Source organism: Cherax quadricarinatus, chromosome 9 (genome assembly GCF_038502225.1).
Source record: "Cherax quadricarinatus isolate ZL_2023a chromosome 9, ASM3850222v1, whole genome shotgun sequence".
Lineage (NCBI taxonomy): Eukaryota > Metazoa > Arthropoda > Malacostraca > Decapoda > Parastacidae > Cherax > Cherax quadricarinatus.
The window spans coordinates 13,402,514-13,430,265 of record NC_091300.1 but is presented as its reverse complement, the minus strand read 5'-3'; positions in this window follow the sequence as shown (position 1 = coordinate 13,430,265).

Sequence of the window (27,752 nt, the reverse complement as noted above, 5' to 3'; positions counted from 1 at the left end):
CCTGCTCCATGAGCTTTATCATACCTCGTCTTAAAACTATGTATAGTTCCTGCCTCCACTACATCACTTGCCAGACTATTCCACTTCCTAACTACTCTATGACTGAAGAAATACTTCCTAACATCCCTTTGACTCATCTGAGTCTTCAGTTTCCAATTGTGACCCCTTGTTTCTGTGTCCCATCTCTGGAACATCCTGTCTCTGTCCACCTTGTCTATTCCACGCAGTATTTTGTATGTCGTTATCATGTCTCCCCTGACCCTCCTGTCCTCCAGTGTTGTCAGACCGATTTCCCTTAACCTTTCTTCATAGGACATTTCCCTCAGCTCTGGAACTAGCCTTGTTGCAAACCTTTGCACTTTATCTAATTTCTAATTGTGATGTGTGTGTGTGTGTGTGTGTGTGTGTGTGTGTGTGTGTGTGTGTGTGTGTGTGTGTGTGTGTGTGTGTGTGTGTGTTTGTGTGTGTGTGATCTTTCTAAGAACCAAAGTAGACAGGCAGCTGCAAGGAACCTTGACACTTATATTAAATATAACATAATCACACACTTGGGGTTTAAACACCATACACTTTTTTGGGGTCAATATATGTAATGAGCTTCTCGGTCTACATATCTTCTGTAAATTATTTGTTAATCAGATGGTCAGTTATTCCCTGAAAGAGTACAAAAATCTTATGATTGGTAAACTAAAATAATTACTAAGTTCAGGTTGGTTAGAGAAAAATTAGTGTCATGTTTTCCAAGTTGATCTATTATGATTTTCACGAGATTTGTAAATAAATTAGGATAAAATTAATTCAGTATATTGAAAAACTTGTAGTGATACAGGTGGCGGTACAACTGTGTAAAGCAGAGGTTTGTGAACCAGGAACAACCTGGGCGGCACTGTTGTACTAGCACATGGCACCAGTCATCTCTGGCAAAGGAGAGATTGGCACAGATAAAGAGGTATTCACACGGCCCTGGTGGCCTTCCATGCCATGAATCTGGTGGCTCTCTCTGCCATAAGTCTGGTGGCTCTTTCTGCCATGAGTCTGGTGACTCCCTGCGATGAGTCTGGTGGCTCTCCCTGCCATGAGTCTCGTGGCTCTCCCTGCCATGAGTCTGGTGGCTCTCTCTGCCATAAGTCTGGTGGCTCTTTCTGTCATGAGTCTGGTGGCTCTCTCTGCCATGAGTCTCGTGGCTCTCCCTGCCATGAGTCTGGTGGCTCTCTCTGCCATGAGTCTCGTGGCTCTCCCTGCCATGAGTCTGGTGGCTCTCTCTGCCATAAGTCTGGTGGCTCTTTCTGTCATGAGTCTGGTGACTCCCTGCGATGAGTCTGGTGGCTCTCCCTGCCATGAGTCTGGTGGCTCTCTCTGCCATAAGTCTGGTGGCTCTTTCTGTCATGAGTCTGGTGTCTCTCTCTGCCATGAGTCTCGTGGCTCTCCCTGCCATGAGTCTGGTGGCTCTCTCTGCCATGAATCTGGTGGCTCTCTCTGCCATAAGTCTGGTGGCTCTTTCTGCCATGAGTCTGGTGGCTTTCTCTGTCATGAGTCTGGTGACTCCCTGCGATGAGTCTGGTGGCTCTCCCTGCCATGAGTCTCGTGGCTCTCCCTGCCATGAGTCTGGTGGCTCTCCCTGCCATGAGTCTCGTGGCTCTCCCTGCCATGAGTCTGGTGGCTCTCCCTGCCATGAATTTGGTGGCTCTCCCTGCCATGAATCCTTGTAGAGGACATGGTGGCCAAGCTTCGCCTATGTTATACAAGAATTAGCTCACCTGGAGCTTCGTCTGTCAAATGATCAGTTCACTAAGAACTTTATCAATCCATTAATTCGCTCTTTGTGAGCGTTTCTAGTTAAAAGTTTCTCTTCAGTTGCAGAAGTTTCATTGAAATACATTCGTGAGCAGTACCCATGTCTTGTTTGTTATACCACACCAGTGTTGATGAGTACGGCAGCGCACGTACTGTGTCATCAAAACACGTCAGGAACCAGCAGAAGCAACTGCTGATGGAGGGTAGAGCTGGCCAGAGAAGGATGTGGTTGCTCTTGTCTGGACCAGGAGGATATGGTTGCTCTTGTCTGGACCAGGAGGATATGGTTGCTCTTGTCTGGACCAGGAGGATATGGTTGCTCTTGTCTGGACCAGGAGGATATGGTTGCTCTTGTCTGGACCAGGAGGATATGGTTGCTCTTGTCTGGACCAGGAGGATATGGTTGCTCTTGTCTGGACCAGGAGGATATGGTTGCTCTTGTCTGGACCAGGAGGATATGGTTGCTCTTGTCTGGACCAGGAGGACATGGTTGCTCTTGTCTGGACCAGGAGGATATGGTTGCTCCTGTCTGGACCAGGAGGATATGGTTGCTCTTGTCTGGACCAGGAGGATATGGTTGCTCCTGTCTGGACCAGAAGGATATAGTTGCTCTTGTCTGGACCAGGAGGATATGGTTGCTCCTGTCTGGACCAGGAGGATATGGTTGCTTCTATTTGGACCAGGAGGATATGGTTGCTCCTGTCTGGACCAGGAGGATATGGTTGCTCCTGTTTGGACTAGGAGGATATGGTTGCTCCTGTCTGGACCAGGAGATATGGTTCCTCCTGTCTGGACCAGGAGGATATGGTTGCTCCTGTCTGGACCAGGAGGATATGGTTGCTCCTGTGTGGACCAGGAGGATATGGTTGCTCCTGTGCGGACCAGGAGGATATAGTTGCTCCTGTCTGGACTAGGAGGATATGGTTGCTCCTGTCTGGACTAGGAGGATATGGTTGTTCCTGTCTGGACTAGGAGGATATGGTTGTTCCTGTCTGGACTAGGAGGATATGGTTGTTCCTGTCTGGACTAGGAGGATATGGTTGCTCCTGTCTGGACCAGGAGGACATGGTTGCTCCTGTGTGGACCAGGAGGATATGGTTGCTCCTGTGCGGACCAGGAGGATATAGTTGCTCCTGTCTGGACTAGGAGGATATTGTTGATCCTGTCTGGACTAGGAGGATATGGTTGTTCCTGTCTGGACTAGGAGGATATGGTTGTTCCTGTCTGGACTAGGAGGATATGGTTGTTCTTGTCTGGACCAGGAGGATATGGTTGTTCCTGTCTTGACCAGGAGGATATGGTTGCTCCTGTCTGGACCAGGAGGATATGGTTGCTCCTGTCTGGACCAGGAGGAGATAAGTTACTCCCATCTAGTATCTCCTCTAACTCGTGTTGACCTTCGTGCAAGCAAGGCCTGAGCTCCCGGGGCTGTGTTTTCATTATATAAAGTGACCTCCTTAATAAAAATAAGAGTATACATTCTTTTATTATCCCACGTGTCTAACAAAATCTTCAAACTTCTCAAAGAGCTCTTATTTTTCACTTGTCTAAAAGAACCTTCAAACAGCTCAAAGAAAGAGCTCTAACCTCTCAGTCTAACAAAACCCTCAAACCACTCAAAGAAAGAGTTTTTTACCTCTCGGTCACCAAGGAAGTGAAGCACTACTCCCCATTCCATGGAACAAACCTGATTATCCCCGCCGTGTGAGGCGAGTAGTTGCCAGCTATGTAGCACTTCACTTATGTATGGAGTAGTGCACTTATATATGTAATACTTCACTTATACCTAGTAGTTCGCTCATATTGGCAGTACTGCACAGTTGTAGCGACAATCACTAGTGGTCGTGGTGAGGCCGAGCAAAAAAATGGAAGATCGACAGTAAATGAGAAGAGTAGACTGAATGGTGTGATCCTCAAGGTAGGTTCATGTCGGTGAGGGGCTCTTGATCAAAGGAATTAGATCAGTCCTCCCCTTCCTTAGAACCTGATTGCTTGTTATTAACCAGCTGTTTAGTGGTCCCTGTTGGTTTAGCGCTTCATCTTAAGTATATTAAGATATAACAAAAATAAATGGCATGAAAATATAACTAGTCGGTAAGATTAAGTACAATTAGCCAACCAACTGTATGTCTCAGTCGACAAGAATTTACACATTGAGAGGTGTGTCTCTCAGTGTACTTTATATACAGTTTATATATGAGAATTATTATTTTGTGAGTAAATTACCTGCAGGAGGTTTACAGGGTATTACCTGAATTATTTCCTGCGAGTAATTTGGATGAGATAAGTGGGACTTCAGTCATAGCAGGTCGCTAAACTGTCACTCCCTCGATGCCCACTTCTTCACCACTCTCACAAAAAGCTAGACCTGACATTAAATTAATAATTACAATATTAAAAACAGCTACTTGGGTAAATTAAAATTGTGGACTGCATATGATTAGGCTTGCTAGGTACACCAAATTATTATTATAATAAAAAAAGAAGCGCTAAGCCACAAGGACTATACAGCTAGATACACCAAAGAAATTCGTATTACAACTTATTTAATTACTCCACCACAACACCTGCCTGACACCTAGACCTGACAGTGGCCAGCTAGAGATCTAAATGCAAGGACTAATGGTGCATCCCTGTGAGTGATGGTTGTATCCCTTATCTCCCACCATCCACACGTAATTCTTGAGGTCCTGCAAATTTCCTGTTCCTATTCTTCAGCAGATTTTTTTTTTTTTTATTCTTCAGCAGAGGACATTAACATGGGTTCTTACAAATTCAGGCTGATACTCCCCAATTTGGCATGGAAGACGCTGAATTATTAGCTGAATTTTCCACAACAACCAATGTTCACAAATTACAAAATGGCATCCCCTTCCGTGTTACTCAGCAGCTGTTTTACCCCCACTCATTCGAAATTTCTCGAAAGGGTCAAATCAGCATCACATTTTATTGCACAATTGTATTATTCAAATTTACACATGCTGAATTTAGGAAAATCCAAAATTTTCTACACTGCAGCCAGGGGATGGTCATTGATAAACGACTTAAATTGCTTCTTCCTCTATGAGATGATTTCAGCCAACTCTAGCTCGAGTGGCTGTTCTCCTAGTAGGCCTTATTACAATTTTTTTAGAATTATCTCTATAGATAGGTGCAGCTTCCAATTTTCGTCCACATATTAAATGAGGTGTTAATATGTCTACATCATGAGTATCACTAATGTACGAGTATACCTGGTGTATACCTGGAGAGGGTTTCATGGGTCAACACAACACCCCTGTGGCCTGATCTGAGACTAGGCCTTGCAGTGGATCAGGGTCTGATCAGTCAGGCTGTTACTGCTGGCCACACGTGGACTGACATACGAACCACAGCCCGGCTGTGGTTCGTATGTCCTATGAAAGCAAAAGACTCTGCTAAGTCTTTTGCTTTCATAGGAAGTGATTTTCATGAGCAAGTTTGATGTTCGTGAGGGGCTCTTGATTTAGGGAATTGGATCTGTGCTCCAGTTCCCCGAATTAAGCCTGAATGCCTTCCACATCCCCCCCTCCCCTGGGCGCTGTATAATCCTATGGGTTTAGCGCTTCCCCCTTGATTATAATAATAATAATAATAATAATCATGAGCAAGTTCGGTACTAATCCCCCTAGGATTTTCCAAGTGTATATTATCATGTATCTGTCTCGCCTGCATTCCAGGAAATACAAATCAAAGGACTTTAACCATTTCCAGTAATTTAGGTGCCTTATCGTACTTATGTGTGCCGTGAAAGTTCTTTGTACACTCTCCAGGTCAGCAATTTTGCCTACCTTGAAGGGGACAGTTAGTGAACAGTAGTATTGCAGCCTAGAGAGAACAAGCGATTTGAAGAGAATCATCATGGCTTGGCATCCCTAGTTTTGAAGGTTCTCATTATCCATCCTATCATTTTTCTGACATGCAGTAGATACATAATTGTGGTCTTTGAATGTGAGATCCTCTGACATTATCACTCCCAGGTCCTTCACATCACTTTTTCACTCTATTGTATGGTTAGAATTTATTGTATACCCTGATACAGTTTTAATTTCCTCAAGTTTTTCATATGTGAGTAGCTCAAATTTCTCTTCATTGAACTTCATATTGTTTTGAGTGGCCCATTCAGTTTGGAAACAGATCTACAGATGTCCCTCTTAAAATAATGATAAACGGATCACCTATCACAAAGCTCACAGAGGGAAAATTCTTAGGAATCCACCTTGATAATAGACTCAAATTTCAAACACATGTACAACAAATTTCCAAGAAAATCTCCAAGACAGTAGGCATACTATCGAAGATACGGTACTATGTTCCACAGTCAGCCCTCCTGGCCCTATATCACTCACTCATTTACCCCTATCTCACCTATGGAATCTGTGCATGAGGCTCAACATCAATAAATCATCTCAGACCATTAATTACCCAACAAAAGGCTGCAGTCAGAATGATAACAAATTCCCACTCCAGGCAGCATACTCCACCAATATTCAAAACTCTAAACTTACTCACCGTAAAAAACATCCATACTTATTATTGTGCCTACTACATACATAGAACAATAAACTCAGATATAAACCCTCCCCTCAAACTTCTTACCAACCTCAACAGAACACATGACCATAACACAAGGCACAGATCACTCTTTGATGTTCCTCGTGTCCATCTCACACTATGTAAAAACTCTATGCACATAAAAGGCCCAAAAATCTGGAATTCATTACCCGTGAATACAAAAGAAACACTGTCTGTTTATCAATTCAAGACTCTTCTTAAAAACCACTTACTCACCCACAACTAAATAAATATTGAATAACTGTATTTCATAAATGTATAACCTGTGACCCTATCAAACTTTGCTTTTTAATTACATTACCTAATAGAATAATCCATTCTCTTGAATGCACAGTAACCCATCTAACGACCATATGACCTGTTTCTGCACTACAAATCATTGATTATATTTGATTTGATTGGATTAATAAATTGTATGACTTCATATAGTATACTGATCATTTTATTATATTATACATTGTAATGGTTCAAATTTGTACAACTATAATGCTTCTTAATTGAAATTTTCAAATTTCATTGTTTAAAATACTCATTTGTACTTCATGTTGTAATTTGTTTACTGTAATTTTTACCACTGAATATATCATTGCTTTTTATTTATTTATTTATTTATTTTTTATTTGGACATGATACATAGTTCTACAAAGAAATATAGTGATTGGGTGTACATGCCAAAAGCCCCTTGTATGCAGAGCATTATGGGCAGGCTTAAAATTAACTTAAGAATAACTAAGCAATGATATATTCAGTAGTAAAATTTACAGTAAACAAATTACAACATGAAGTACAAATGAGTATTTCAAATAAGAAGCATTAAAGTTGTACAAATTTGTAGCATAACAATGTATAATATAATCGAATCAGATCGAGTAAAATCAATGATTTGTAGTGCAAAAATAGGTCATATGGTCATTAGATGAGTTATTGTGCTTAGTTAATCTTAAGTTAATCTTAAGCCTGCCCATAATGCTCTGCATACAAGGGGATTTTGGCATGTACACCCATCTACTATAATTCCTTGTACAACTATGTATAATGTCCAAATAAAAATTATCATTATTATTATTATTTGAAGACTTGGTTGATGTCCGCTTGGAGTCTTGTGGTGTCGTCGATGGAGGAGGCTGTCATGGCAATTCGGGTATCATCTACAAAGGAAAACACAGAGCTATGGCTTACATCTCTATGTAAGATATGAGGATGAGGAACAGGATGGGAGCAAGTAGTGTGCCTAGTGGAACAGAGCTTTTCTCTGTAGCTGCCTCAAACTTTACTCTGTTTACTATTACTCTTTGTGTTCTATTTGTTAGGAAGTTATAAATCCACCTACCAACTTTTCCTGTTATTCCTTTATCATGCATTTTGTGCGCTATTACACCATGGTCGCACTTGTCGAAGGCTTTTGCAGTCTGTGTATACTACATCTGCATTTTATTTATCCTCTGTAGCATCCAGTAGCTGGAACAGGCAGGAGCGACCTGCTCTAAACCCGCGTTCCCTGGGTTGTGTAATTAATGGGTATCTAGGAAGTTGGTGATCTTGCTTCTTAGAACCCTTTCAAAGATTTTTTTGATATTTGATGTTAGTGCTATCAGTCTGTGGGGCTATGTCTGTTTTTTTAGTGAGTGTGGGATGACCCCAGTGTCCATGCTCCCTCTCCACATGACAGGGGCTTCTTGCAGTTCTTGAAAAACACAGAGTTCCATGAATCTGGACCTGGGGCAGAGTGCATGGGCATGTCATTTATTGCCTTTTCGAAGTTTTGTGGTGCTAGGATAACATCAGAGATTTTGACATGACAAAATTTTGGGTCTTGTTCATAAAGAATTCATTTAGATTGTCGACCCTTAGTCTGGGTAAACGCTCGATGAACACTGTCATGCTGTCATCTGTGTATGTCCCATCTCGCCTAAGCAGGGGCCCAATATTGGATGTTGTTTTTCCCTTAGGTTTGGCATAAGAGAAGAAGTATTTTGGGTTGTTTTCAATTTCCCTTATGGCTTTTAGTTCTTCCTGAGATTCTTGTCTCCTGTAAGAATTCTTCAACTTAAGTTCGATATTTGCTATTTCACTGACCAGTGCCTTGCTTCATATTTCAGATATATTGGCCCATCTCAGCAGCAATGTAATTCTTCATCTTCATCTGTATAGGGAGCATCTCTTTCTAGTTTACATCTCTCTTTCTTTTTCTTAATGGAATGTGCCTTGAGCAGACCTCAAGAACCACAGTTAATTTTTTCTAGGCAAAGGTTTGGATCCGTGTTGTTTAGCATATCTTCCCAGCTTGTTTCATTTAGGACATGAAGTTGAATTTTGTGAAGATACCCTCATGACTGATCACATTTTGCTGGTCAGGAGCCCTGTGCATACATGTCTGTACCACTTAATATGTTGTGATCCGAGTGTATTGTCTTCGATACGGTTATATTATATATCAGATCATCGTTGTTAGTGAAGATGAGGCCCAGCGTATTTCCTAGTCTTGTAGGCTCTAATATTTTCTGGTTTAAGGTGAATCTGGTGCAGAGATTTAATAGCTCGTGTGTGTGTGAATTTATATTTGAGCTGCCTCCTGGGGTGATTGCTAAAATATTACCTGCTACACTCCTCTATTTTTGGTGTCTCAAGTTAAAATCTCCCAGTAGCAAGATGTTTGGGGCAGGAGTTGGGAGATTTTCCAGAGTGGTCAATTTTCAAAAGCTGTTCCTGAAATTGCTGGGGAGTTGCATCCAGAGGCTTGTATACAACCTCCATGACAAGGTTTTGGTTTTTAATCTTTATTGCTAAAACTTCAAATTTCAATTTTTTTTACTTCATTGCAAGTTTACAATGTGGTTGACATTGTAGGAAGTATATTTACATAGGTAGTTTACAGTGAGGGCTTACAATGATTTGTAGTGCAAAGAGAGCCACTATCATGCCTTGGCATTACAGGCAGTCTAAACTTAATAATTACTGATTACTTAACACTAGACATACAAAACATAGTTTGATCAGGTTGCACTAATTATACATTAGGTTATACAACTATTTAATATGTTATTCAACTTTTGCATTAGGTTAAAATACGAGAATTTATTGTACTTTGAGCATTTACTTTTGGGGTTCTGAGGCTAGGGGAGTAACACAATGAGCAATCATATTTTGAGGCAGTGGAGTGATCTGGTAGCTTTGTAGGTAAAGTTAAGTACCGAGTATTTAGTTTTGGGTGAGTATGTGGTCTTTAAGAAGAGTTTTGAATTGATGTACAGACAGGGTTCCTTTGGTATTCACTGGTAATGAATTCCAAATTTTTGGGTCCTTTATGTGCATAGAGTTTGTACATAGTGTGAAATGGACACGGGGAACATCAAAGAGTGATCTGTGTCTTGCGTTATGGGCGTGTGTCCTGATAAGGTTGGTAAGGAGAAGTTTGAGCAGAGGGTTTATATTTGAGTGTAGTGTTCTATGTATGTAGTAGGCACAATATTAAGTATGGATGTTCTTTATGGTGATTAAGTTTAGACTTCTGAATATTGGTGGAGTATGCTGTCTGGAGTGGGAATTTATCATCATTCTGATTGCAGCCTTTTGCTGGGTTATTAGTGGTCTGAGATGATTTATTGTTGTTGAGCCCCATGCACAAATTCCATAGGTGAGATAGGGGTAAATGAGTGATACAGGGCAAGGAAAACTGGTTGTGGAACATAGTACCATATCTTTGATACTATGCTTGCAGTCCAGACAGCATACTCCACCAATATTCAAAAATCTAAAATTACTCACCATAAAGAACATCCATATTTATTCTTGCACCTACTATATACATAGAACACTACACTCAAACATAAACCCTTCACTCAAACTTCTCACCAACCTTAATAGGACACACAGCCATAATACAAGACACAGATCACTTTTTGATGTACCCCGTGTCCATACCACATTATGTAAGAACTCTATGCACATAAAGGGCCCCAAAATTTGGAACTCATTACCAGTAAATACTAAAGTAACCCAATCTGAACATCAATTTAAGTCTCCTCAAAAGCCATCTTGTCACCCTAAACTAAATATTAAACACTCATTACTTAAATTAAAATCTCCCAATTACCTAAATCTTAACACTTCAAAATTTAAATACCCAAAGTTCATACATAACTCAATACTACGCTCGATGTATGCACAAGGCTTATTCCTCTAAGAAAAAGGAGGAGTAGATGTAAAATAGAAAGAGACAGGCGCTCCCTTTACAGGTGACGGAAAAGAATAACAGAACGGCTAAAAGAGGTCAATATATCTGAAATGCGTAGGGAGACACTGGTCAGAGAAATAGCAAGCATCGAACTTAAGCTAAAGGAATCTTATAGGAGTCAGGAATCGCGGGAAGAACTATAAGCCATAAATGAAATCGAAAGAAACCCAAAGTATTTGTTCTCCTATGCCAAATCAAAGTCGAGAACAACGTCCAGTATTGGGCCCCTACTTAAACAAGATGGGTCCTACACAGATGACAGCAAGGAAATGAGTGAGCTATCAAGTCCCAATATGACTCAGTTTTTAGCAAGCCGCTAACCAGACTGAGAGTTGAAGATCAAAATGAAGTTTTTATGAGAGAGCCACAGAATTTGGTTAACACAAGCCTATCCGATGTTATCCTGACGCCAAATGACTTCGAACAGGCGATAAATGACATGCCCATGCACTCTGCCCCAGGGCCAGACTCATGGAACTCCGTGTTCATCAAGAACTGCAAGAAGCCCCTATCACGAGCCTTTTCCATCCTATGGAGAGGGAGCATGGACACGGGGGTCGTCCCACAGTTACTAAAAACAACAGACATAGCCCCACACCACAAAGGGGGCAGTAAAGCAACAGCAAAGAACTACAGACCGATAGCACTAACATCCCATATCATAAAAATCTTTGAAAGGGTCCTAAGAAGCAAGATCACCACCCATCTAGAAACCCATCAGTTACACAACCCAGGGCAACATGGGTTTCGAACAGGTCTCTCCTGTCTGTCTCAACTATTGGATCACTATGACAAGGTCCTAGATGCACTAGAAGACAAAAAGAATGCAGATGTAATATATACAGACTTTGTAAAAGCCTTCGACAAGTGTGACCATGGTGTAATAGCGCACAAAATGCGTGCTAAAGGAATAACAGGAAAAGTCGGTCGATGGATCTATAATTTCCTCACTAACAGAACACAGAGAGTAGTCGTCAACAGAGTAAAGTCCGAGGCAGCTACAGTGAAAAGCTCTGTTCCACAAGGCACAGTACTCGCTCCCATCTTGTTCCTCATCCTCATATCCGACATAGACAAGGATGTCAGCCACAGCACCGTGTCTTCCTTTGCAGATGACACCCGAATCTGCATGACAGTGTCCTCCATTGCAGACACTGCAAGGCTCCAGGCGGACATCAACCAAATCTTTCAGTGGGCTGCAGAAAACAATATGAAGTTCAACGATGAGAAATTTCAATTACTCAGATATGGTAAACATGAGGAAATTAAATCTTCATCAGAGTACAAAACAAATTCTGGCCACAAAATAGAGCGAAACACCAATGTCAAAGACCTGGGAGTGATCATGTCGGAGGATCTCACCTTCAAGGACCATAACATTGTATCAATCGCATCTGCTAGAAAAATGACAGGATGGATAATGAGAACCTTCAAAACTAGGGAGGCCAAGCCCATGATGACACTCTTCAGGTCACTTGTTCTATCTAGGCTGGAATATTGCTGCACACTAACAGCACCTTTCAAGGCAGGTGAAATTGCTGACCTAGAAAATGTACAGAGAACCTTCACGGCGCGCATAACGAAGATAAAACACTTCAATTACTGGGAGCGCTTGAGGTTCCTAAACCTGTATTCGCTGGAACGCAGGCGGGAGAGATACATGATTATATACACCTGGAAAATCCTAGAGGGACTAGTACCGAACTTGCACACGAAAATCACTCACTACGAAAGCAAAAGACTTGGCAGACGATGCAACATCCCCCCAATGAAAAGCAGGGGTGTCACTAGAACGTTACGAGACCATACAATAAGTGTCAGGGGCCCGAGACTGTTCAACTGCCTCCCAGCATACATAAGGGGGATTACCAACAGACCCCTGGCAGTCTTCAAGTTGGCACTGGACAAGCACCTAAAGTCGGTTCCTGACCAGCCGGGCTGTGGCTCGTACGTTGGTTTGCGTGCAGCCAGCAGTAACAGCCTGGTTGATCAGGCTCTGATCCACCAGGAGGCCTGGTCACGGACCGGGCCGCGGGGGCGTTGACCCCCGGAACTCTCTCCAGGTAAACTCCAGGTAAACATTGTAGTATAAATACCTGCACAAAACTATACTGTCTTACACCATATTGTAGCATTCTCATACTGTAAACTACTTTCACCAATGCTCAATATTATATTCCAATAACTGAAATATTTACTATTGATATATACAATCTACAAAATACCTTCAAATTGTCCCAATGTAATATACCCAGATTGTAACTTGAGTTAACTTACTGTCTGCTTTAAATAAAAACAGATGTACAACTTAAACAAACTATGATCAATTTCTCTTGTATTAAGTAGTCTGTAAGCCATAAATTTAGTCTGCCCATAATGCCAGGGCATGATAGTGGCTCTCTCTGCACCGCAACTCATTATTGTAACTACAGAATCTCAATGTAAACTTGCAAAGAAATAAAAATTGTATTGTACTGTATATGTGTCTGAAATTTGAGGCTACTGTCAAGGTGGATTTCTAAGAATTATCCCTCTGTGAGTCTTGTGACAGGTGATTCGTTTATCATTAACTACATCATTTGAGGTGTTTAGTAGTTCTGAGCAAATGAGTGACTCTGTGACGTACAAGCCAACACCCACTTGTTGCCTGTTTGGTCTGTTGCAGCTGAATAGGTTATAACCTGGGATCCATATTTCATTGTCAAAATTATCCTTTATGTGGGTCTCTGTGAAAGCTACAAACATTGCATCTGACTCTGTGAGCAGTCCTTTGATGTAAGGAATTTTGTTCTTTGTTGACGGCTTTAGACCCTGTATGTTTGCAAAGACAAATGTTGTATTGATGGAATTTAGGGGGGTTTTATTTGCTGGTTGTAATATCTGTTGTTTTGGAGTGGAGGCCAATGACTGTGCCTCTGCTCCAGAAATGTAAGATTTCTGTCATTTCTTGCCAGTCTTTTTTTCTTCCTGGCACTAAAAAACCTCCTTCTCTGGAGAGGTTAATAGCTCCCCTCTTTTGTTTCCCATAGTCTGGCTGGTCTGTGTCTTCTTGTCCCCCTTTAGATGATGTGCCTGGCAGTATACATTGTAACATTTTCTTTCATGGAGTGACAGGTGACACATTTCGGGGTGAAATAAGTTACAGGAAGAGGAGTGGTAATGAACTATTTACATGGTTATGTCTGGTTAAAATCCGTGTCCCTGGAACGGTCAGAAGTTTTATGTACACTGCAGTGCCCTGCTCACTTCAAAAAAAGAAAAGAAAATTGCATCAATTTATAAATGAAAACCTTAGAGGAGAAAAAGAAAACTTTAACAGAGTATGTGACTCACTCTGGAAAGAAACCACATGAAAATAATTTTCTTTTTTTGCTATATTCTATTTAAAACTCAACAATCTTAATTGTTAAGAAGCTGCAATTTGCACACCTATGATCTATGAGAAATGAAGAGTAGAGAGGGGAAGTAATATTTTTTTCAAATTGGCACCTGGTCCCAGACTGGGCCATGGGGACGTTGATCCCTGAAACCCTCTCCAGGTATACATACAGTTTAATAATGGTTCATAGCTTCTTCCAAGATAGATTGGCACTGAAAATTTGAAGCCGATTGGATTACACGATCAAAAACTTTTACATGAAAATCATTACTGTACATATTCACAATTTTGGAGGAGGAGTGTTATGTTTCATAGATGGTATCGGCAGTCTTCATTTATAATAATGTTTATGGGGATTTAAAAGCACATTTTTGTAGTTTTTCAAATTTATTTATAAATTTATTTATAAGATATAGAATAATATTGCAAAAGTAATTTTTGAGGCAAATTTTTTTTAAAATTGATATAGTATGAATGTATGTACTGTAAATTATAAATTTATTAATTCTTCACTAGATGGTGCTGTTTTCAGAGCAAGAAATGATTTGAGAAACAGGAGCAGAATGTAGTACATGTACTGTACTGCATATTATAATAGAAAAAAAAGAATACATCAGATGATAGGGATTTGTGAGGACTGTTTTAATGAGGAAATGCAATGATAATCCTGAGCAACTCAGTGTCCAGATTCTTGACATATACACTAATGCATTACTAATAAAAAAAAGCAAGATGACTGAAAGGCTTGCTGAGCCAGAACTAGTAAGTTCATGTATAAAGGTCTAGACATCCTGTAAAGCTGACATGTGTCATTACTTATATTAATATTGTTTTCTGATGTGAAAGAGAAATGGGTGTTATCACTTTGCAACAGAGAATAAGTGAGTAATTTATACAATATCACACTGCATACTTCACACACAAATGTGATGCATATCAAAATTAATTTGTAATACAATACCATCTTTATTAGAATAAGAAAATCAAATTCTGTAAATATTTTCTGCTGTAATACAAATTTTATTAAACTCTTGCACATACATCCACTTTTGATCATTAGTACAGTTTATGGCTGAAAAGACTGTGGATTATAGTTAAATATAGGTACTTAAAAATCAAGGGAAAAAAAAGTTCCTCTTGATCCAAGGTATTAAAATTGCTCTTTTCCTCCGATCAAACCTAATTACACCCCCCATCATCCCTGTTTCTCTCTCTCCCCAGGTGCTTTCTGGCCCTTAAAATTTTAGTGATTTCCTGTGAATATAATAATATAAAAAGTTCATTGGTTTTAACCCTTATACAGTGCTGAATAGCCCATACAGATCTAGTGCCTCTCTGTGAATGCAGTAACCCTTGCAAATATAATGAAATATAGGCTAGGTAAGGTTCGTCAGGAAATAGGACAAGTGCGTCCTGACACTGGTCTTAGCCAGACGCTGACCTGCCGTTGGAGCTTCTGATCATCTGACCAAGGCCTTTCCCTGGCTTACTAGTCCACCCCTTTAAAATTATGGTCATAGATATAACCATTTAGTAATGAAATATAAATGTAATTTTTTTATATAGTAAACTCTTGAAAACCAGCATCGTTAGGATACTGGTTTTTTAAACAAAATTAAATGGCACCAAAAAACAGAGAGATGTGGTGGAGTGGGCAAAGCACTTAGGGATGAGACACTGTCAGTACAGAACTGGTTTATGTTGCTGCAAGACTGAATTTGTTCAAGGAAATCCATAAAACTGTTGATCCTCATCTTTTTTTTATGTACTAATTGTTTTTCAAATCTTAACTGTACATGTTCTACATAATTATAAATAATGCAATTACAGTACATAAATTTTTATCATACAAAAAATATACTGTATACCTAAGTAATAACAACTTATTGGGTGTGACTTGTCATACAGCACATTATAAAATTATCCCAGCCTAATTACTGTACTCTTCATTGGTGCATGTAAATGCCTCTTACTTCATACAGGCAAAGCTTCATATAACTGGGCTTTAACCACAGAACCGTATTAATAGATATACAATTAACATTATTCTAGATACAAATATCTTTCTATAGCCTGATAGCTCCCTCTATATTGAGTAAATCTTAGAAAGCATCTCAAATTTCACAATTCTATATATGAATGAAAAACTCTCCACAAATTATTTCCTTTAGCAGATTAGGTAGAAAACTTTATATATACAGTATATATATATATATATATATATATATATATATATATATGTATATATATATATATATATATATATATATATATATATATATATATGTATATATGTATATATATGTATATATGTATATATATGTATATATGTATATATATGTATATATGTATATATGTATATATATGTATATATGTATATATACATATATATGTATATATACATATGTGTATATATATATATATGTATATATACATATATGTGTAATATATATATATAAATAATATATATATATATATATATATATATATATATATATATATATATATATATATATATATATAAGAGATTTTCATTCACTGGTTCAATACAGGACAAGTACTGTACTGTATCTGGTAAGTGGACAGTGTCTGCAGATCAAACCATTGTCTTAAGACAACATTTTGCTCACACAAAGGCTTCATCAGTGACTGGATAAAATCCCTGTATGGGCAAGATATATTTTAAAATCAGGTTTTGATATACAAATAGTGTCCTTACTATATTTCTTGGTAATCTTACCATTCAAAAACAGGACAAGTATCCTTGTTGACATAATGTATGATAGAGCACAAGCATTTTTCACAGAGAACACAGCCAATAGTTACAATCTACAGCAACAGATTAATTCGTACAAGCTTATAGCAGTGTTTCTAGGAGTGGTTGCCAGTTTGTACATTATATTATAAAATTGAAAGAATATTCATCTTAGGGTAAGAATTTTACTTACAGTATATAAAAGTGTAATATATGTACATAAATATCAAGGGATTGTAGCAATTAGTTTTTATATATAAGGAAATTAATTTCTGATGGAGATTAGGTATGAAATGTCTTGATAAAAAGCCTCTTATCTTTGTCCAGGTGATGTATTCTCTCCCATCTAAAAATTAAGTTCTTCAATATACCTGTGTAATGCATATGCATAGACTCATGGTGGTTTGGTGTATTTTTGTGTGTGTACCATATATACTTGGGTATAGGCTGAGGATTTAAGCAAGCCCAGTTTTTTTTTTTTTCTTTTTTTTTTTCAAAAAGTAGGAGGTTGACTTGTTCATGGGTAATAATACAGAAGGTTGAAAATCTATAGAATTTCTTTCCTTGACATGGACAAATGAAGTTATATGGAACCTTTATTGATGTTAGGTCTACAGTGGGTTTTTATCAAGAAGCAAAGCTCTCTGTGTGTCCTGATAAAACCCACTGCATAAGCAAACATTATCAACAAAGGTTCCATATAAATGCATTAGTCAGCATCTCATACAATTACCTGCAGAGCTGTAGGCCTACTGGCCATGTTAGGCAGGTCCTGCTTGCACATACATATTCTTTAGCTGTTGCCAAACTGTTTTAATTCCTGTATCATACATAATGGAAGAGCATTGCAGTATGCCTGGCCCATGTTAGGCAGGTCCAACTATATGTCTAACCCACCTTAAAGCTACTCAATGTATGTATTTGCCTCAATGGTACTAATTTGGCAGTTCCATTCTACAACTCTACTGCCAAATTAGTGCATTCCTAGATCGTTTTTATGGACTCCACAAAAAAAAAAGCTTAGAAAAGACTGACTAAACTGCACTAAAAGTTTAATGAACTGTAACAGGGAACTCCAGACCGTCGCGGGTACTATCCCCGCCCATGGTATGGTTTGTTTGCAATCGTGTCATTACGATTTCGTGAGTCAAGTGGGCCTATCTTGGCCCTAATCGTACTTCTGTATACCTGAAAGAACCCTTTTGGATTAGTCTTCGAATCCCTTACGACCTTAGCCCCATAATACCTTTTTGCTTTTCTTATTCCTTTTTTTTATTTCTCTCTTTAATTGAATATGTTGATTTCTTAACTGCCCCTCCCCTCTTTTGATATGCCTATATATGCCTCTCTTTTGACCAGTGAGATGTTTTAATCTATTGTTCATCCATTTGAGATCATTTTTGTTAGATCTAATTTCCCTACTTGGAACAAAAGTTGTCTGGGTAGCTAGAACTATGCTCTGAAAAATGTCATAATGGCAGCCAAGACCACCTACCTGACCCATAGTCAGGATATCCCAATTTAGCCCACCCAGGTAATTTTTCAGTCCCATGAAATTTGCCAAGCGAAAGTCTGGGACAGAGATTTGAAGACCTTTTTCATGTAGCAAGCTGTGCTCTGCACCTCACCTCAATATAGTGACTCCACAATACCAGATGTATTAGACATTTTTTTTTTCCATATATTCATGCACTTTACTAAGTGAAACAGACTGGGGCTACTTTTTTTCTTTCTACACAAGATTAACATCCAGTACAGCACTTACTTAAAGACATATACGTACTTTAACTGGGTGGCCCATGGCCTGGTAGCCATGCTGAGGGACCATGGTTTGATTCCTGGCAAGGGCAGAAACATTGGGTTTCCTTACACCTGTTGTCCCCATTCATCCATTAGTAAAATGGGCACCTGGGGGTTGGTTGACAGGTGTGGGTTGCATCCTGGGACAAAATTGACCTAATTTGCCCGAAATGCTCTGCATAACAAGGGGCTTTCTATATAGTAGTATATCATTGTTGTCAGCTAGTCCTGGAACCCTTGTACATGTACTTGTAGAAATAAAGATACAGTGGACCACCGCCTTACGATATTAATCTGCTCCTGAGAACTCATCGTAAGCCGAAATTATCATTAGCCGAATTAATTTTCCCCATAAGAAACAATGGAAATCAAATTAATCCGTTCCTGACACCCCAAAGTATGAAAAAAAAAATTTTTTTACCACATGAAATATTAATTTCAATACACACAAACTGAAGAAGACATGCACAATTACTACTCTACTAAGAATAGAATACATGACACTTACCTTTATTGAAGATCTGGTGATGATTGATGGGATGGGAGGAGGGGAGAGTGTGGAAGTTATTGTTTAGAAGGGGAATCCCCTTCCATTAGGACTTGAGGTAGCAAGTCCTTTTCCGGGGTTACTTCCCTTCTTCTTTTAATGCCACTAGGACCAGCTTGAGAGTCACTGGACCTCTGTCGCACAGCAAATCTGTCCATAGAGCTCTGTACCTCTTAAAATGGGCCATAACATTGTCATTGTACAGGTTGCCAACACAGCTTGCAGTAGCTGTGTCAGGGTGATTTTCATCGGTAAAGGTTTGCAGTTCAACCCACTTTGCACACATTTCCTTAATCTCTTTTTTCAATTCCATACTAATTCTCGCCCTTTTTACCACAGGGATGGCACTAGAACCTTTCTTGGGGTCCATGGTGACTTATTTTCCAGTTACAAGCACTAAAAACACTGGGATAATGTGAAATGTATGTGTAGATGCAACCACACTGGCTGGCTTGTAAGCACTGGTGCTGAGGCCACACGTGGGACGCATCCCAGACAAATCACGTAAAGCGAGTTTTTTATCGTGAGGCGAGGCAAAATTTTTGCCTTCAAATGCTTCGTATGGCGGATTTAACGTAATGCGATGCGTTCGTAAGGCGGGGGTCCACTGTATTATATTATTTTTATATTATTGTTAAATAAACTGATAGAACCTTGCCAGAGACAGCAACAGCAAGTGATGCATGCACTAACATTTGACCTTGTCTTATTTGGACCCCCACTTAACTACACTTGACCACTGTCCACTATACATAATGTATTTTCACATGTTCTGGGTTGAATTGAGAAAAGCCCCCAGTGGGTGAAATATCTACTAATAAATACCCCAAGTATTGCATGTCTAATTTTTTCCACAGTTTGTTGGTAGTGATTCTTGTACAGTACTTCAACTTTGAAATGTTCTTCTATTGTCTCTCAAAAACTGAGTAGGATTATGAGAGATAAATGGAAAAATCAATAATTTTTAGGCATCAAAAAAAAAAACAGGGATTGACTTAAAATCCGATTATCCTGTGTAGAGTGAGTGTGTGAGAGTATGTGAGAGGGAGTGTGTGAGAGTGCACTCACCTATTTGTGGTTGCAAGGGTCGAGACATAGCTCCTGGCCCTGCCTCTTCACTGATCACTACTAGGTCCTCTCTCTCCCTGCTCCATGAGCTTTATCAAACTTCATCTTAAAACTATGTATGGTTCCTGCCTCCATTACATCGCTTGCCAGACTATTCCACTTCCTGACAACTCTATGATTAAAGAAATACTTCCTAACATCTCTGACTCATCTGAGTCTTCAGCTTCCAACTGTGGCCCCTTGTTTTTGTGTCCCATCTCTGGAACATCCTGTCTCTGTCCACCTTGTCAATTCCTGGCAGTATTTTGTATATCGTTAGCATGTCTCCGATAACCCTCCTGTCCTCCAGTGTTATCAGCCCGATTTCCCTTAACCTTTCTTCGCAGGTCATTCCCCTTAGCTCTGGAGCTAGCCTTGTTGCAAAGCTTTGCACTTTCTCTAATTTCTTGACATGCTTGACCAGATGTGGGTTCCAAACTGGTGCTGCATATTCCAGTATGGGCCTGACATACACGGTGTACAGAGTCTTGAACAATTCCTTACTGAGGTATTGGAATGCTATTCTCAGGTTTGCCAGGCGCCCATATGCTGCAGCAGTTTTCTAGTTGATGTGTGCTTCCAGAGATGTGCTCGGTATTATACTCACCCTAAGATCCTTTTCCTTGAGTGAGGTTTGCAGTCTTTGGCCACCTAGCCTATACTCTGCTGTCTTCTTCCCCAATCTTCAAAACTTTGCATTTGGCAGGGTTAAATTCGAGGAGCCAGTTACTGGACCAAGCTTCCAGCCTGTCCAAGTCTCTTTGTAGTCCTGCCTGGTCCTCATCTGATTTAATTCTCCTCATTAACTTCACATCATCTGCAAACAGGGACACTTCTAAGTCTATTTCTTCCATCATGTAATTCACATAAGCCAGAAATAGCACTGGTCCTAGGACTGACCCCTGTGGAACCCCACTCATCACAGGCACCCACTGTGATACCTCGTCACATACCATGACTTGTAGTTGCCTCCCTGTCAGGTATTCTCTGAGCCATTGCAGTGCCCTTTGTGTTATACATGCCTGATCCTCTAGCTTTTGCACTACTCTCTTGTGAGGAATTGTGTCGAAGGTCTTTTTGCAGTCCAAGAAAATGCAATCTACCTACCCCTCCCTCTCATGTCTTACTTCCATTACCTTGTCATAAAACTCCAGTAGGTTTATGACACAGGATTTGCCTTCCCTGAATCTGTGTTGGTTGTCGTTAATAAGCTTGTTCCATTCTAGGTGCTCCACCACCTTCCACTCCACCAGAGAGAGAGAGAGAGAGAGAGAGAGAGAGAGAGAGAGAGAGAGAGAGAGAGAGAGAGAGAGAGAGAGAGAGAGTGAGAGTGAGAGTGTGTGTGTGTGTGTGTGTGTGTGTGTGTGTGTGTGTGTGTGTGTGTGTGTGTGTGTGTGTGTGTGTGTGTGTGTGTGTGTGTGTGTGTGTGTGTGTGTGTGTGTACTCACCTAGTTGAGGTTGCGGGGGTCGAGTCCGAGCTCCTGGCCCCGCCTCTTCACTGATCGCTACTAGGTCACTCTCCCTGAGCCGTGAGCTTTATCATACCTCTGCTTAAAGCTATGTATGGATCCTGCCTCCACTACATCGCTTCCCAAACTATTCCACTTACTGACTACTCTGTGGCTGAAGAAATACTTCCTAACATCCCTGTGATTCATCTGTGTCTTCAGCTTCCAACTGTGTCCCCTTGTTACTGTGTCCAATCTCTGGAACATCCTGTCTTTGTCCACCTTGTCAATTCCTCTCAGTATTTTGTATGTTGTTATCATGTCCCCCCTATCTCTCCTGTCCTCCAGTGTCGTCAGGTTGATTTCCCTTAACCACTCTTCGTAGGACATACCTCTTAGCTCTGGGACTAGTCTTGTTGCAAACCTTTGCACTTTCTCTAGTTTCTTTATGTGCTTGGCTAGGTGTGGGTTCCAAACTGGTGCCGCATACTCCAATATGGGCCTAACGTACACGGTATACAGGGTCCTGAATGATTCCTTATTAAGATGTCGGAATGCTGTTCTGAGGTTTGCTAGGCGCCTATATGCTGCAGCAGTTATTTGGTTGATGTGCGCTTCAGGAGATGTGCCTGGTGTTATACTCACCCCAAGATCTTTTTCCTTGGGTGAGGTTTGTAGTCTCTGGCCCCCTAGACTGTACTCCGTCTGCGGTCTTCTTTGTGTGTGTGTGTGTGTGTGTGTGTGTGTGTGTGTGTGTGTGTGTGTGTGTGTGTGTGTGTGTGTGTGTGTGTGTGTGTGTGTGTGTGTGTGTGTGTGTTAGTTACCATTTTGTCCTAGGCACATATCGATTAGACACTAGGTCTGGTGTCTGTGTGTGTGTGTACTCACTTAATTGTGGTTGCAGGAGTCGAGACTCAGCTCCTGGCCCCGTGTGTGTGTGTGTGTGTGTGTGTGTGTGTGTGTGTGTACTCACCTAATTGTGGTTGCAGGGGTCGAGACTCTTCACTGAACACTACTAGGTCCTCTCTCTCCCTGCTCCTTGAGCTTTATCATACCTCGTCTTAAAGCTATGTATGGTTCCTGCCTCCACTACATCACTTCCTAGACTATTCCACTTCCTGACTACTCTATGACTGAAGAAATACTTCCTTGTTTCTGTGTCCCCTCTCTGGAACATACTGTCTCTGTCCACCTTGTCTATTCCACGCAGTATTTTGTATGTCATTATCATGTCTCCTTTAACTCTCCTGTCCTCCAGTGTCGTCAGGCCTATTTCCCTTAACCTTTCTTCATAGGACATTCCCCTTAGCTCTGGAACTAACCTTGTCACAAACCTTTGCACTTTCTCTAATTTCTTGATGTGCTTGACCAGGTGGGGTCCAAACTGGTGCTGCACACTCCATTATGGGCCTGACGTACATGGTGTACAGTGTCTTGAACGATTCCTTACTGAGGTATCGGAACGCTATTCTCAGGTCTGACAGGTGCCCATATGCTGCAGCAGTTATCTGGTTGATGTGTGCTTCCGGAGACATGCTCGGTGTCATACTCACCCCAAGATCTTTCTCCTTGAGCGAGGTTTGCAGTCTTTGGCCACCTACCCTATACTCTGTCCACGGTCTTCTTTGCCCTTCCCCGATCTTCATGACTTTGCATTTAGCAGGGTTAAATTCGAGAAGCCAGTTGCTGGACCAGGTGTCCAGCCTGTCCAGGTCTCTTTGTAGACCTGTCTGGAGTTTACCTGGAGAGAGTTCCAGGGGTCAACGCCCCGTGGCCCGGTCTGTGACCAGGTCTCCTGGTGGATCAGAGCCTGATCAACCAGGCTGTTACTACTGGCTGCACGCAATCCAACGTATGAGCCACAGCCCGGCTGGTCAGGTACCGACTTTAGGTGCTTGTCCAGTGCCTGCTTGAAGACAGCCAGGGGTCTATTGGTAATTCCCCTTATGTATGCTGGGAGGCAGTTGAACAGTCTCGGGCCCCTGACACTTATTGTATTGTCTCTTAACGTGCTTTTCATTGGAGGGATGTTGCATCGTCTGCCAAGTCTTTTGCTTTCGTTGTGAGTGATTTTCGTGTGCAAGTTCGGTACTAGTCCCTCTAGGATTTTCCAGGTGTATATAATCATGTATCTCTCCCACCTGCATTCCAGGGAGTACAGGTTCAGGAACTTCAAGCGCTCCCAGTAATTGAGGTGTTTTATCTCCGTTATGCGCGCTGTGAAGGTTCTCTGTACATTTTCTAGGTCAGCAATTTCACCTGCCTTGAAAAGTCTTGTTAGTGTGCAGCAATATTCCAGCCTAGATAGAACAAGTGACCTGAAGGGTGTCATCATGGGCTTGGCATCCCTAGTTTTGAAGGTTCTCATTATCCATCCTGTCATTTTTCTACCAGATGCGATTGATACAATGTTATGGTCCTTGAAGTTGAGATCCTCCGACATGATCACTCCCAGGTCTTTGACGTTGGTTTTTCGCTCTATTTTGTGGAAGGAATTTGTTTTGTACTCTGGTGAAGTTTTAATTTCCTCATGTTTACCATATTGGAGTAATTGAAATTTCTCATCGTTGAACTTCGTATTGTTTTCTGCAGCCCACTGAAAGATTTGGTTGATGTCCGCCTGGAGCCTTGCAGTGTCTGCAATGGAAGACACTGTCATGCAGATTCGGGTGTCATCTGCAAAGGAAGACATGGTGCTGTGGCTGACATCCTTGTCTATGTCAGATATGAGGATGAGAAACAAGATGGGAGCGAGTACTGTGCCTTGTGGAACAGAGCTTTTCACCGTAGCTGCCTCAGACTTTACTCTGTTGACTACTACTCTTTGTGTTCTGTTTGTGAGGAAATTATAGATCCATCTACCAACTTTTCCTGTTATTTCCTTTAGCACGCATTTTGTGCGCTATTACGCCATGGTCACACTTGTTGAAGGCTTTTGCAAAGTCTGTATATATTACATCTGCATTCTTTTTGTCTTCTAGTGCATCTAGGACCTTGTCGTAGTGATCCAGTAGCTGAGACAGACAGGAGCGACCTGCTGTAAACCCATGTTGCCCTAGGTTGTGTAATTGATGGGAATCTAGATGGGTGGCGATCTTGCTTCTTAGGACCCTTTCAAAGATTTTTAAGATATGGGATGTTAGTGCAATCAGTCTGTAGTTCTTTGCTATTGCTTTACTGCCACCTTTGTGGAGTGGGGCTATGTCTGTTGTTTTTAGTAACTGTGGGACAACCTCCCCGTGTCCATGCTCCCTCTCCATAGGATGGTAAAAGCACGTGATAGGGGCTTCTTGCAGTTCTTGATGAACACGAAGTTCCATGAGTCTGGCCCTGGGGAAGAGTGCATGGGCATGTCATTTATCGCCTGATATTTCTCCTCATTAACTTCACATCATCTGCAAACAGGGACACTTTAGAGTCTATCCCTTCCATCATGTCATTCACATATACCAAAAATAGCACTGGTCCTAGGACCGACCCCTATGGGACCCCGCTCGTCATAGGTGCCCACTGTGATATCTCATCATGTACCATGACTCGTTGTTGCCTCCCTGTCAAGTATTCTCTGATCCTTTGCAGTGCCCTTCCTGTCATAAGCGCCTGAGTCTCTAGCTTCTGCACTAATCTCTTGTGAGGAAATGTGTCGAAGGCCTTCTTGCAGTCCAAGAAAATGCAATCAACCCACCCCTTCACCTCATGTCTTACTTCTGTTATTTTATCATAAAACTACAGAAGGTTTGTGACACAGGATTTGCCTTCCATGAATCCGTGGTGGTTGTCATTTATACTCTTGTTCCGTTTCAGGTGTACTCACCTATTTGTACTCACCTATTTGTGGTTGCAGGGGTCGAGTCCTAGCTCCTGGCCCCGCCTCTTCACCGGTTGCTACTAGGCCCTCTCTCTCCCCGCTCCATGAGCTTTATCAAACCTCGTCTTAAAACTGTGTATGGTTCCTGCCTCCACTACGTCATTTTCTAGGCTATTCCACTGCCTTACAACTCTATGACTGAAGAAATACTTCCTACTATCTCTCTGACTCATTTGTGTCTTCAACTTCCAATTGTGGCCTCTTGTTTCTGTGTCCCCTCCCTGGAACATCCTGTCCTTGTCCACCTTGTCTATTCCACGCAGTATTTTATATGTCGTTATCATGTCTCCCCTGACCCTCCTGTCCTCCAGTGTCGTCAGGCCGATTTCCCTTAATCTTTCTTCATAGGACATTCCCCTTAGCTCTGGAACTAACCTTGTTGCAAACCTTTGTACTTTCTCTAGTTTCTTGACGTGCTTTATCAAGTGCGGGTTCCAAACAGGTGCTGCATACTCCAGTATGGGCCTGACATACACGGTGTACAGTGTCTTGAATGATTCCTTACTAAGGTGTCGGAATGCTGTTCTCAGGTTTGCCAGGCGCCCATATGCTGCAGCAGTTATCTGATTGATGTGTGCTTCCGGAGACATGCTCGGTGTTATACTCACCCCAAGATCTTTCTCCTTGAGTGAGGTTTGCAGTCTTTGGCCACCTAGCCTATACTCTGTCTGTGGTCTTCTGTGCCCTTCCCCTATCTTCATGACTTTGCATTTGGCAGGATTAAATTCGAGAAGCCATTTGCTGGACCAGGTGTCCAGTCTGTCCAGGTCTCTTTGAAGTCCTGCCTGGTCCTCATCAGATTTAATTCTCCTCATTAACTTCACATCATCTGCAAACAGGGACACTTCTGAGTCTAACCCTTCCGTCATGTCGTGTGTGCATGTGCGTGCGTGTGTGTGTGCATGTGTGCGTGTGTGCGTGTGTGCTTGTGTGTGTGTGTGTGTGTGTGTGTGTGTGTGTGTGTGTGTGTGTGTGTGTGTGTGTGTGTGTGTGTGTGTGTGTGTGTGTGTGTGTGTGTGTGTTGTGTGTGTTGTGTGTGTTGTGTGTGTTGTGTGTGTTGTGTGTGTTGTGTGTGTTGTGTGTGTGTGTTGTGTGTTGTGTGTTGTGTGTTGTGTTTGTTGTTTTTATGTAATATGCTTTCTAAACTAACTTGCAGACCTGGTTTATTCAGTAATGATCATTTTGCCAAACAAGCCGAGCATATACAACTAACCTTACAATCCTTCAAGAGGATGCTGGTGAATTAGTCTTGATCCAAGATACTGACACTACCCTCCTACTTCTTCAATTGATATTATGGTCACAGGAATGTGCTAAAACTGCACTGTCCTACAGCACCTAGATAATGAGAGGTAATCAGGTTTGAATGGATGAAACCTGATTACCTCCCATTCTGCAGGCACTGGATGACTTCTAAGGGTTCAAAACTTCACTGAAAATACTATACAGTAATAATACACTAACCTTACAAACATTGGTTGAAACATCACAAAATTAATGTTTCAATAACATTAAATATTATTGAATTTAAGATGACCTTAATTAGGTTAGATATGACTAAACAAAGGTATTGATATACAGTAATATAAATTTGACAAGGTTAAGTTGTTGAGCAGGTTTTGGTGCAATATTAATTCATGTGAATATATCAACATGCAGTAAAATTTTCAAGAGAAAATTAGTTTCAATGAAAGGTGGGGAATAAGCAAACTTTGAACCATTGCAAGCCAGTCCTAAAATGAGCAGGCCAGCTTTCTAACCTCCATACCTGGTTGGTTTTTAAGGTTTGTCCAACCATATTGTTTTAAATAGCAGTAGATTGTAATACAGTACATCATAATGTAAACTGTTCCATTGTAATACCAAATTTCTTTGTTTTAAATAGTACTAAACTGTAATACATCATATCGTAAATTGTTTTAAATTGTTACATTGTAATACTGTAATCTTTATTAACTAATTCAATAGTGTAATAAGTCTATACTAGACTTATCAAAACCATGTAGCATTACATGACAGAATATTCAATTCTCCTGTACTCACTGTAACTCATCTAATGATCATATGAACTATGTATTATTGCCTTACTAATCTTACAAAGGGACTTTTGCCATGTACACCCAACTATTATATTCCTCTGTACAACCATGTAATTTGACAAAATAAACATCTTAATCTTAATCTTAAAACCAGGCATACAGAAATATACCTAGTAGGATGAAAATTA